We start from the raw sequence: 11,718 nt of genomic DNA, 5'->3' as shown, positions 1-11,718 counted from the left end.
TCACCAAAGGACAGAGCTTCATATTGGTATCATATTCCCATCAAGTTACCTCACCACATTGGTATTTTCCTTTTGGACAGTAATAACTATTCCTAAAAAAGTTTTTGTCCTGAAGAAGGACGAAAGGGATGTTTTTGTTTTAGCAGCATGCATTATGCAAAGAGGGGAGTCTGTGACTGCTATCACAGCGATTCATTCTTGCCCTCGTTCTTTCAAACATGAGCCTCATCTGCAGTGCAAACAGCACCACAGCCAAAGGAAGAGTGCTCATTGCAGGATGCTGATGTGGAAGCTTTCCAAATTTGACATCCAATCCCACAGGTACGGAGGATTAGGAATCATCTGCTCCTGAGGATTTGACCAAGGAATTGTGCAGCAAGGACTGTGCTCTCTGCTTTTGTCTCAGCCTGGGGCATTGCACCCCTGTAACTCTGATCAATTCTCCCGAATTGCTGTTGAAAGGCATCTTACAGGATTTTCCTGAGCAGCACAAGATTCTGCTTCAGATTATGCTGCTCCACATCTCACACTCTGCTTTACAGGCATCATATCACACACAGACAAAATGTGCCATTTTTATGATGAGAAACCAAGAAATAATAATTCAAGCATTTTTTTAAAATTACTGCTGTCAGGATTTTGATGAGGATATTCCTATGAAACAGCTGCTGTTATATGACTGAAGTAGGATATTGATCTAGGAAAATAGTGAATAAACTCTCTCCCTGAGCTGTTTTTAGTGTTAGCTAAGCTTGATGCATATTTCGTTTGTATCATATATAACTCCTATTTCTTGTATCCTGTTTTTCTCCCTAATTATAATCGTCTTGTGGTTAATTACAGAGAGAGTTCTAATAACATCATGTTGCATTATATCAGATAAAAAATGCTATTTTTTGTTTCAGAGTGATAGTTAATCAAGTAGTAGAGATTTGATTAGATGTTCCACCTCAAGCAACCTCAGTTCACCAGCTCCTTTCCTTTATTTATTTGGATAAACCACAGAGTTACTCAAGAATTATGATGACTTTATCCATATTGCTAAAAAAAACCCTACAGGAATGTAAAACAATAAAAAAGAAAAAAACCAAACTAGTATCAGGTCTTTGTTTCACCAGTTCTATTGAATCCCTCTCCACAATACTCACATAATGCCCCACTAAATAAATAAAAACACCCCCAGTACCTGCATTCAAATCCAAAGCTTTCTGCAAGCTCAGACTGAGAGTGAACATGGCCCAGGTTTGTAATGAAGGAACAAAATCAAAATACTGATCTAAAACCCAGGAGGAACAGGAACATTTTTCAGCCCTTCCACCTACCAAAACAAGCTTTGCCAGGCTGACAAAGACACTCTGCTGGGATATTTTTGTTATTTAAAATCACTTATTTAGATTATCTTGAGGCTGTTTAAGAATATTTTCTGGAGTAAGCAGCAGTCACATGGATTCTAAAAGAAACTCATGCTGATCATGAGGAAATTGGAGGAGGAACCTCCAAATCATCCCAGAACCTCCAATAAAATGAGACAGTCATCTCCACACAAAATAACTAAAACATGTTAATTCCATTGTCGTTAAAGAAATCAAAAGGTACAATGAATAAATTCGAGTATCCTTCAAAGAACTGAATTCATCCCTAAGGGAAGAACATGAAAAAATTCTGGCATGGAAATAGAGAACACAATGAAGATCCATGATAAATTCAAGTCCTGGTAGAAGAGGTTGTAGAGCAAATTCAGCAGAATTTTGAAGAATAATCTCCAACTCTGGATAGTATTTTGCACAGGAGTTCTAAAAGAATTCAAGCATGAAACAGTTGAATTATTCACTGCCATTTAACTCAAAACTGTCTCAATAACAGACAAAGATATTTCAATGCCAGGGCAAATATGACACCAATTTTCCACAAAGACAACTGTGGCAGAGATGGGAAAAATTACAGTAAATAAACCTGGCTTTCTTATCCCCCAAACTGGCAGAATTTGTAATAAACCCCCCATATATTAGCAGGCACCTGAATAAATAAGATATCTTTAATGAGTTAACATAGCTTTTGTTAAGAAAAGGCAGACTTTGAAAATAAGTAGAAAAAAGAATTGACTGATCTCTCACATTCCAAAAGACCTTGCCCAGAAATGTCTCTAATGCTTGGAAATATTGATAGCTGACAGCAGTTATTGAAAAATATGCCTTGGGGGAAAGTAGGTCTTTTGGGTAGAGAAAAACTGTTAATGTTTTATGAAAAAAAAAAATTGAAAATTAAAAGACAACCTGTCAATATATCATACACAGAGGCAGTTGCATTCTTAGCACAGCAGAGTTTTCATGCAGTAAACAGCAAAAACAATTTGAGTGCCTTGTCCCAAAACACTCAAAAGTGGCAATGCATAAAAAATGAAAAAGATTGAGTAGCTGGTCATTTTCTTGAGCACAGAATAATTGCATTTTACAAGTTTAATGTTGGTTCACCTGTGCTCTTCAGAAACACAAGAGATGTCTCATTTATATGTGCATATATAAATATATATGTATTTAATATGCATGTACTGAGTTACTGTTGCTATAATCACAGGAGGTGAGTTAGATTTAACAATTTCTATATAAATTGCAGCCTCACACTGATTCCTTCATAAATCATAGCTTCAACCTCAGTCAGCTAAAGAATGCCTTTAAAAACCCAAGATGTTCTTACTCAAAAAACAATACTTAAAGGAAACTTTAAAAATCTTGCAGCCATTTAAGAACAAAAAAGAAAACTGAAAACTGGTTTATGGTGAACTCTCAGAACTTAGACAACTTGAACAGTGATTATTTTAGGAAAGCAGTTTCTGACAGCTGGGCTCAGACCCTTCATTGCTCACTCACCATGTGCCTGGAGCCAGCTTTAGCTCCTTGCCTTGGTCCTGTGGGTTTTGGCAGCTTCATTTTCCAGCCCAACACCTGACACCAGCTCTGGATCCTGCTCTCCAAGTGCCAGACTGTTTCCAACAGCATTTAAAGGAAACACACGCCCACGTTGAGGTGCTTTGGATTCACACTGGGTGTGGCCAGACTTCTGTATTGAAACTCTTCTGCTCTTTTGATATTTGCTGGGGGTCTCAGTGGCCAGGAGACTGGGACCAGCTGGGAAACAAGAAACAATCTCAAGAAAACAGAATTAAACTAGGCATTATGTAAAACACAGCAAGACCTAACAATCATTAAAGATATGAAGGACATACTCACCATTCCTTCGGGTGCTAAATCTTTTGGATTTGTTTCCATCCTAGTGATGGCCTGGAAAAAACTTGGATTTTCTACAAATGTAAAAATTTGTTCCTACACATTACATACACACTCTCCTTCCCCTTCCCTTTTCAGGAATGACATATTCCTTACCCCCCAAGGTCTCATCCTATGCCAATAATGTGTTCGGGCTATAAAGGACTGAATTAGAGGCAACAGGAATTGTAACCTAGAAATGATAGATCATTTTCAGATTTTCCTAACAATAAAAGGAATTGAATATTTCATTAAGGTTATTTTCTTTCTGATTTTAAAGCTTTGGAAACTGTTACAACATGTTTATGTTTGCATTTAAATCTATTTCAAATAAATATATGGCTGTATATAAAAGGCAATTTAAATACATATAATGATAAAATTAAGTTCCATTACTGCAATATTCTTTATTTTCTACAATAACAATTCAGTGAGATTGTTATCCCTTTCATCTTAATTGGGTAATGTATTTTCCTCAATGCAAATGTTTGGAAAACAAACACTGGGTTTCTTTGAGGCAATTTGCAGACATTGTTAATCTCTGTAGCAGTCATGATGCATATTTTCCTCCACCACTTCCAGGGTATTTCATTATTGAGCCACAAACCCCTCATTTTACATGTGAAATACACCACAGCAGTTGTGTTTGTTTCAGCAATATTTGTTGTTTTTTTTTCCTTAGAACTCGTAAGCACCCAGACAGGCAGGGAATAGAGGGAGGACTGCCCTTGAGAACATCCTGTATCTGCTCCCTTCCTGACAGCCTTGAGCTGGCTGCTGAGTCTGAGGAGCTCCACCAGGGTTCCTGATGGAACTGGGACATGAACGCTCCAAAACCACAGCAATGATTTGTATGTGATCTGCTTCATGCAGTCACAGGGCTCCGGGGGCAGCTTAAAAAACCGAGTTAGAAGTAAGGATTGCCGCAGCACCTTGGAAATCACTTGTCTCTGTGGCCTCTTGCTGCTTCTTCGCTGCTGATTTTATGCATATTGTTATTGCAACAGGCTTGCTTGGACTTTTACTTTGTGCTGGGTTTGCTTTTTCACTCTTTCCTCCAATTGCAGTGGTACTTCCACACCAGTGAGGCCTCGGCGGGGAGGGAGCTAATAAAAGTGAGGGTGAGGATGGGTGCAGACTGTCACCCCATGGACGTCTCTGGTCACCTCCTCTCCTGACCCTGATCCCCTTTCAGGGGCTGGAATTTCTCCAAGGAGCAGCCCAGTGCTCCCAGCAGTTCCCATGCCAAGGCAGGCCAGGCTTTAGCACATCTGTGGAGCCAGTTAAAGTTAAAAAAACCCTTTAAAGTTAAAGAAAAGCACCTTTCAGTTTCTATCCAAGGCCTTTGCTAAACTGCCTTCTGAATTTTTTTGGCCTTTTTATAAAGAAAGGTTATGGCAGCATCTTTCCACAGTTGGAGGCTCTTTACTGAATAGCAGATGGAATACAATTTAGCTCCTTTATTTCCCAAATAGTGATAGGGCATCACCCATATGATCTCTTGAAGCTCCTGGTTGGCTGCATAGATGATGCATTATCCTCCTGAAGGATTTTGTTATGAAAATTAAGACATGGATGTAATGAAATCTAATTTAAATCCAAACAGAGAGTTAAGAGAAAGCCACACAGGGTATTCAAGAGTCTTATGCCTGGGTAAGGGCTTCATAAACCCAATTTTAGTGTATTTTTGTAGAACATTTAAGACATCTTTGATATTTCAGTAGCAAAATCAAATTTCGTTTATCTATTTCTAAGCAATACTTTTTATTTTTGCAAAAATTACTCCTAGGTAATTAGGATTAAGACCAAGTCTAAATCAAAGAATACAGAATGCTTTGTGTAAACGACATAAGCCTGGAGTAAAAGCTGGATAGGAATAGATGATTTATACTGCTTTGGTTCAGTGACCTGGGTTCAAAGTCAGCCAAGGATAAAATCAAAGTAGGTTTTTCAGTCTGTATAATATAAATGTTATGTGGAAAGATTTATATTCTGAATGCTATCTAAGCAATTAATCCAAAGGGAATTATTTATAATTGCTAATTAGTTAGACAACTACAAACGATATAGAATGGAATTATATATCAGTTCTCTTCTAAAATCTCGTGGGCTAATGTAATTGTGTTCCATTAGTATAAATCCCTTTACAATGGAGATTAAAATAAATGGGACTGAAACTTCCTTGGCTTCTGTTTCCAGTCCTGCTGTAATGGATGGTTTGAGCCCAAATCCTGTAATAGGATGATGCTGCCCAGCTGAGGGACTGTCAGAGGTCACAGGCTGTTAGCAAAGTTTCTGCTCTTTTCAGCAGTGGTTATTTACTTCTATTTCCTCTAACATTTACTTCCACTATTTATTTGTTACTTACAATAAGTGGAAGCAATCTTCTGCTCTGTTTGGTCTCTCCCATTCCATCATACACGACCCTAAATACGATAAATAACTTTCACTTTTCTGCAGATAGAAAAGTGTCATTTCTATTTTTGAATTTGCTCCAGATAGAACTTTTTACCACCATCACTACAAACATATACATCAATTATTTGAAGTTATTTTGCTTTTTGCTTCACTGTGAGGCCAAAGAGTTGTCACAAAAGAGTATGGGCAGATTTTAGGGTTTTTTGGGAAGTGCACTGCTATTAAATTCCTTCTGTCCTCTATCAAAGAACATTTCCAGGATGGATAATTTACACAGCAAGCAACAGGAGAATGGTCACACTGAAAACTAGATCCCAACAAACTTTCACAGTCCACAGAAGCACAACAATGATATTGGGAGGATCTCCTGTTTTCCTGCTCCAGGAGCTGGAGGGATGCTACAGCTGTGCCCTTCTCAGGAGCTTCCTGAGGGAGAGGATTCATCCCACAGTTGTGGTAGCAAGACAATGGACTATTTGTGGAATATTTTCACACAGATTTCAATTAACAGCAACAAAAATTAAACCTTTTTTTTTTTGCAGGTCTCAGAAAGTTTGTTGAACTAGAAATAATTTAGCCTGGTAGGCTGAAGACTCCTCCTGAGACAAGGCTTCAGAATTTTCCACAGTTCAAAGGACTCTGCTTTGTAAAATGAAATGACCCCATTAATCTACATTGAGGGAATTTACAGTCAGTTTATGCAGAATAACTTTATCATTTCAAGAGCAGTAAGAACTTTATTTTTGTGCTGCTACTCATAAAGAAGGAAGTGAACATTTTCTCTTTCTAACAAGTGTGGAATTTCTGTAGGGGATGGGACACTTGCAGTGGTGCAAAGCAGGGTTTGTGCCACAAAAGGCTGACAGTACAAACTGCTCCAATCTGCAGGACCTGTCCAGTTGCAGGTGCTCCTAGGAGGGCTGGGGAAGTGGCAATGAAAGGGAGATCAGCTGGAACTCTGAGATCAGGGGTGTCTCAGAGGGACACTGGGACAGGACAGCCCTTGGGTAGCTCTGGACACGTGACAGGTCACTGAGACACAACTTAAAATCCAAACAAATTGATGGTCTTGAGCTGGCCTCTGTGTTCTCTTCTGGATTTTCCAAAATGTTGAGGAAAGGCAATGGAATCAGATTCCGGTACTTTTAATCTATTAGAAAATTCCATGTGCACACAAAAATTGCTCACCTGCATTGAACTGTAGGTTTGTACTGCCTGCTGTGCTGAAAATACAGGTAGATACTGTGAAAATGCCATGGAGAAGACATAACCCTGCTCCTAAAAAAACAAACATAGAAATTTCCTTTCAGCAAACTGGCTGAGAAGTTCACCTGAAGAACACACTAAGCTAAAGTACTGCTGTACTAATTAGTAATTTAATATGCAGAGTGATTCTGAGGGAGAGACAACCAAGGAAGTCAAATAAAAAAGCCCAATAACCACTATTAGGAACTCATTGATTTGTTTGTCCAATTAATTTTAGACCTAACAAATTACTGTCTGCCATGTGACTGATCCCTGACAAATTCACAATACTGAGTGGATGAAAGTATTTGCACAGATTGGATACCGATAAAGCAGAACATGAAACTATGGGGGTTTAGATCTGTTTAATTGGAATTGCAACGAAATTAAATTGAAAAATAAGGTCAAAGTAAACTCGTTCTGGTTATTGATATAAATTTCATGTAGCTACAGAAAGATATTGAAGCAATTTATTTCAATCTAAAGTTTTGATTCATTGTTAGATATGTAATTAAATTTATTTTGTAGAAGCTTTACAAATACTTAAATCTGCATAATGAAATATTACCCCTGCAACAGAAAGTTCAAACAAAACAAGTCACTGAGTTGTCTTTAGGATTTACCTTTCTTCCTTTGGGAATGCTATTCTACGGTTTTATTCTTTATGTACATCAAAGATATTTCCAAAAACTAGAAAATTAGGACTTTGTTTTCATCCCTCCTTAGGTGGGGACTAAATTAATGTGAAAGATGAAAACCTTCAACCCTCATGAGGTGCAGACCTACAGACAGCCCTGAGGTCAGTGGTGCTGAACCCTGAGCTATTTGTGAGGGATTTCCCCAAACTCACTGTAACCCCAAATTTCAACCTAAACACCCCTGTGACCTAAAAATATACATTTTTATGTTACTGCCTTAGGTGCTTACACAAAGTGCATTCAGTGACACACAGATGATCTGTTCCACGTGGGAAAAGAGATTACTGCTGATAACAAACCTGTTGGGGGGCATGCATTGAGGAAAGTCACCAAAAATAAATGGGGAGGTTTTATTCCCATTGAGGCAAATCAGGATGAGGTTGAGATTAATTAAGCAGGAAAGTACAGCACATGACACCTAGTGTAATAAAGACATTTGCATATTTAAAGAAAGTGAAACAATATCTGTTTTAATTAAGTAGGCTGCTCCTTCAGGTTAATGCATTCAGGGGAAAAATTAAATCCGTCTCGAATCCCTGGAAGAAATGGAGAGTGGCTGTAGGAAATTGGCCTCCTGAAATGGGATTAATGGACCTGCCTGATGAGGAGTGACTCCTGCAAGGCAGCAGGGCTTGCTGGGAGCCAGGTGCTGACACCTGGAGCAGGGGGGTCTGTGTGAGCCCCTGCAGGCACAGATCAGCTCCCAGGTGTCACCTCCGTGCTGAGCATTTCCTCCAGCTGTCCAAAGGTGTTGGTGTCAGAAGATTTGACATCTAATTTGCTCCAACAGCCCAGGTCTCACATTTCCTCCACTTGCTCTTGGAGATCAGAGGGAAATGCTTCTGCAGCACCTGAGAGGCATCCAGAGGTGAGGATTCAGCTGGGCTGGGCAGCTGAGGGCTGCCCTGTGCCCTGCCTGCTGGACAGACAGACAGACATTTTCTGTCGCTCAGTGCCACTGATCAGCAGGAGCAATTAAAATTACACTCAGCATTTCCAAAGCTGCTGATTAAAGGTGTCAGTTCCTAACCTGTCCTCTTGTAAATGCTTTCTATCCTTTGAAGTACCCGTGTGAGTCCAGGAGCAGTGAGAAGAAACCTCTTGAAGTGATCAAAATTCCATTCTCAGGAGTGGTTCAAGGTGAGGAGCCAGAGATTCTTTATGCTCTAGCAGAAAATAGTGCCAAGCAAGAACAGAAAGCTGCTTTCATCTCCCAGCTGTCCTCATGTGGAGCCCCACAACACCTTCAGAGAGGGTGTCAGGTGGAAGAAAAAGGATTTTAAAGCTGAGATTTCCAGAGAAAAATCTCTGGTAGGTAAAGGAATGCCCGGGTGGGATCAAAGGGGAATTAAATACCTGTGCTATGGACACAAATTTATGCATTTCCTGAGCTTTCAAAGAGCAATTCAATGTGATGCCACTTCGTGTCTAGCACATTATGCAAATATTTTCTGCAGAAATCTGGCATTTCCATGGTATGTCTCGTGTAAAATCTGACCAAGGAATACAGCTGGAGTTGCTCTCACCGAAAACCACTGCAAACATCTCTGGGATTTTTCTAATGAAGAGAGTTCTGCATGTTAAAGCTTTTTAAACAGAATTTATAAATATCAACAGCTCTGCAAACTTCTGCTTGAGCCTTCAAAGAATCATGAAGAAAAGTGCATAAAAGCCTAACTCATTCTTATCTAGTAACTCATTAATATCTAGTAACTTATTAGTATCTAGTGAGAGTTACCATAAGAAATAAATATAAGGGCTGGAGAAATCCATATTAAATTCAAGGTTATTAAGTGAGTCATGCTTGATAAAAGCACATCTTCCTATTTTTTATTGCCTAGCACTGCTCAGGATGCATCTAGCAATTAAAAACATAATTGTTGCACAATAAAAATTGCCAAAGCTATTAACCAGCCATATAAATGAAAACTTTGACTCCTAGCATTTTCCATCAGAGTAATAAGAGTACAGTCAACATGCTTCACATTTCCAGGAATCTCAGCCATTACATCTTTTGTTTTTATAAGTCAATCCATTAACTAAAAAAATAAAAACCTTTAGATCCACCCTGCCACATTTTGCTAGGTAGTTTTGATTTTTACATAACGAGAAAAAATTAAGGGAAAAATTCTTCATGTATGAAATCAATGCTGTTATAATTAGCTGGAAGATATTTTGGTGTTTAAAAAAACGTTAGGGAGAGGATGTCCGAAGGTTAAAGCACCAGAGTGATAAACTGCACTTTAAGTTGGGGCATAAATATGGCCCCAGTAATAGTTGGAATTGGCAAGACAAGGTTAAAATTTAATTTTTCTAATAGTGAGTTGTTAAAAGTTACATCCTGCAGTATTAGGCATAAATGGCTTGTGTTACTTTGACTTTCATGGGGAGAGCTGAGGTCACTGGGCCCAGCTCCAGGAATGTACTTAAGCACATGTTTAAGTGCACAATAATTATGCACACACTTAAAATTTGTCCTGCCTCATTTTCTCAAGCTCTTGCAGCTACAAAACCAGTGGTAAAAATCAAGAAATCAGCTGGTTTATGGGTGGATACTGGTCACAGAACCCACTGGGTCATAAGCATACAAAGGATTGGCAGTTGTAAACATTTTCTCTTTCCTTGATTTTACTGCAATCTGATTAAAATAATTCTGGTTTTGGGGTGCATGATGCAATAAAAGAACCATCAACTGAGTATCCCCTCATGATCTTTATTTTTTAATGTACTCAGAAAAAAGGTTGCTGAAATCAGAATTTACATAAATTGCCAGTCGGAGAACATGAGGAGTATTGTCATTTAATTGTAATTTCCAAATGACTTTTGAGACAGAATTGTAGAACCTGGAAGATTTGCACATTTAAAAATGGACTATGAATAAGATATTAATATATATTAATTAATTCTGGATTTCATATGTATTCTGCTTCCTTCCACCAGGGTCATATACAAGTACTGGTAAAAAATGTCACAGGTACCTTCCAATTTGCAAGATCAACATTTCCTCTCTATGTTATTTTTATATCTAATCCTTTGTCTCTATAATCTTTCCTAAAGTATCTAAAAATACTTTACACTACAGTGTAGTAAAATTGCCTGATTTATTTACAAATTATTCTGATTTAGTTATTCAGAAGCAGTACATTTTTATCCTGTTTATCTGATGTAGAAGTTTAATAGACAAATGTAATTTTACAAAAGACTATTAGATTGCATGCTTGTTTTAAAGATTAAAGTGGGTGACAGATTGATTGCTCCTAAATTGTTCATTCAGGGTAACTGCACACATTTTAAACCACATTTATTTCATCTTCTATGTATATAAATCCAATGAAACATTAATTTTTCTATTTAAAAACCCGATGTTATTGGAGGACAGGAATTATTGTCCACGCTCATGAAATTAGATTAGATTACTTTGGTTTTGATAACTTATATTAGAACAATCAGGTCTTAATTTTGTTATCAAGATTTAAACTGTGACATACCTTATTTCAAGGGTGATGATATATAAAGATTACTTTTAGGGTAATTTTTTTTTCCTACACCATTACTCCTAAAATAAGCTATAAAACAAATTACTCCTATACTGACTAAAATATATTTAAATTAATTATTTGTACACTTTATGAGCATACATTGAGAACAGAAGAAACATTAAAAATCATTATAGATTTGTAAGTATTTTATTAGGAAAAAAATGATCAACTCACTCTCCAGTCTGGCTGGCCAATTAGAGTGATTTGTTTCTAATAGAAGGATAATTTTGTTTTGGTAAAAGAAGAGGAACCATTTAATGCTGTCATTTATTCCAAGTCAGATTTTGCAAAGGGTTTGAACACAACAGTTAATTTGTAATTATTTGTAATTTGTATATTCAGTTTTGCTCCAGCCAAGGTTTCTGTCTGATCAGTACAAACACAGGCTGGGGAAATGTTCAGTGAAACCCTTCAGAGCAGGTGGATGAAACTTGAGGAAAAGTTTTACAGACAAAGGGGAAGGTGTAAATATGGGCCCACTTGAGTCCTGGAATCTGCACTGAATCCATTTGCAGGACATTTAGGTAGCACCAATAAAACAAATAAATATCAACC

The sequence above is a fragment of the Motacilla alba genome, chromosome 4A (assembly GCF_015832195.1).
Source record: "Motacilla alba alba isolate MOTALB_02 chromosome 4A, Motacilla_alba_V1.0_pri, whole genome shotgun sequence".
NCBI classification, from domain to species: Eukaryota; Metazoa; Chordata; class Aves; order Passeriformes; family Motacillidae; genus Motacilla; species Motacilla alba.
Note: the sequence above shows the minus strand (reverse complement) of the source record.